Source organism: Callorhinchus milii, unplaced genomic scaffold (assembly GCF_018977255.1).
Source record: "Callorhinchus milii isolate IMCB2004 unplaced genomic scaffold, IMCB_Cmil_1.0 Scaffold1, whole genome shotgun sequence".
Classification (NCBI taxonomy): domain Eukaryota; kingdom Metazoa; phylum Chordata; class Chondrichthyes; order Chimaeriformes; family Callorhinchidae; genus Callorhinchus; species Callorhinchus milii.
Window position 1 is genome coordinate 97,928,638 of NW_024704742.1, and position 1,839 is coordinate 97,930,476.

The 1,839-nt window shown below is 39.5% G+C and overlaps 1 non-coding gene across 1 annotated transcript; it reads right to left on the reverse strand.

Moving 5' to 3' along the window:
- Positions 1 to 1,461: 1,461 nt before the first annotated feature.
- On the reverse strand, positions 1,462 to 1,533 carry trnap-ugg. The gene has a single exon. It is a non-coding gene; the product is annotated as a tRNA-Pro (tRNA).
- Positions 1,534 to 1,839: the final 306 nt, after the last annotated feature.

A 1,839-nucleotide genomic window follows, 5' to 3' on the forward strand; every position in this document is an offset into this window, starting at 1 on the left:
GCTGAGCGGATGCAGCGAGCAGAAAAGTTGGATAGGTGGTGATTGGAATGATATGGAAGTGCGAGGGTGTGGATGGATTTGTAGGTGCGAGTGAGGACCTTGAAATCAACCTTGAGGTCAAGACACCATCTGGGATTTGTTATGTTTTCACATAACACGTACCAGGGAATGACTGTAATCGTACCATCTAAAATATTAATCCTTGCATTTGATATAATGCTTTTCTTGCAAGGTGTCAAAGCACTTCACAGGTAATTGTGGTCAAGAGTAATGAATACCTGTGTAGGAGCCAAGTTTGGATATAGTGAAGATCAGCGCATATAGAGGTGGCCAGCAGCTTGCTTCCATCAAGTCTGTGTAAAAGCAACTTCAATCATTTTTATTGTTATTTCAACTTAAATATTGACCTGCTTTTAACATATAAAGTATCTCTTCAAAGAGTGAAAAGTATCTTTTCAAAGAGTGAGGAGATATTTCATATGTTTATAAGAGGCCAATATTCAAGTTGAAACAACAATAAAAATAGCTGAAGCTATTTTGACACAAATTACAGTACCCATGGAAACTGAGAGCTAAGTATTTGAACTGAAGGCAAGAAATCAGACACTTCAAGTAAAAGCAACCAGATTTTTAATGCCAAAAGTATGGGTTAAATTTCTCGATGCAATGTTTTGACAGCTTTTACAAATCAGTTACAAAGAAATCTTCAAAAACTATCTGAGCATGTAAGAAATGACTGTCTTCCGGTGTCCTGCAGAATGGAATTCTTCAGTGTGAGCTGTTCTGCTGCTTTTTCAGTGCAGACAATTTGTTGCACATGAATTGCAGGATTACGCAAAGTTATTTCATTGATTGTGGGTAAGGGTATAGCTGATCAATACATATAATATGTACAGTGAAACTTGCACGCAATTTCCAACATTTTATGATTCATATCATTTAGTTTGGACAAAAATCAATGGCAAATGTGAGCATCAGGCAGGCACAATGACATTGAACTGCTGCAAAAATCTCAGAGTTGTGTTGGTTGAAATTGTAAAATCATAGAAGTTTCAGAACAGAAGAAAGCCATTCACAGTGCAAGCATCGGGCGTGTCAAACCAACTCAACGAAAAATGTGACGTGTGATGTAATAATTATCACATTACCAAAATTGTAGTGCTGCTTCAAAGGATGCTGTTTTAACTAAATCTGAGCTAAACTGGTATCCCGTGATATAATGAAAAATAATAATCCTTGCATTTGATATAGCGCTTTTCAGATCGGGAGGACGTCCCAAAGCGCTTCACAGAACACACTGCAAAGTGAATTGACTGTATATTTGTGGGCGAACGCGGCAGCCAATTGCGCACAGCAATGTCCCACAAATAGTCGTAGATTGAAAATGACCAATTTATTATTGTTTTTGGTTTTGGAGGGATTATTATTAGGCGTGTGGAGTAAGGAAACTTGCCCAAGGTTTCGCCCTGCCTGGAATTGAACTCGGGTCTCTCGCTTCCAAAGCGAGTGCTCTAACCACTGAGCTACAGGACTCCACAGTCTGTAACAGCTATAGGATGCTCCTGGGATGATTGGGCAATCATGTTCAGCAATATTGCAAGATTGGATCTCATTCTTCCAGAACATCCACTCTACCGTTCCCCACCACGCCCCCACCACCACAGAGTCAGCTGCTTTTTAAACGTCTAGTGTCTTGGTCTCTGTCATCTTGGATTGTGAAAGCAATCTGTTCCAATCGTTAATTACCTTCTGAGTAAAGAAAACCTTCCTGGTATCTGTCCTGAAATTGCCCTTTACAACTCTGAACCTATGATCTCTTGTTCTACTGTCTTCTTGCAT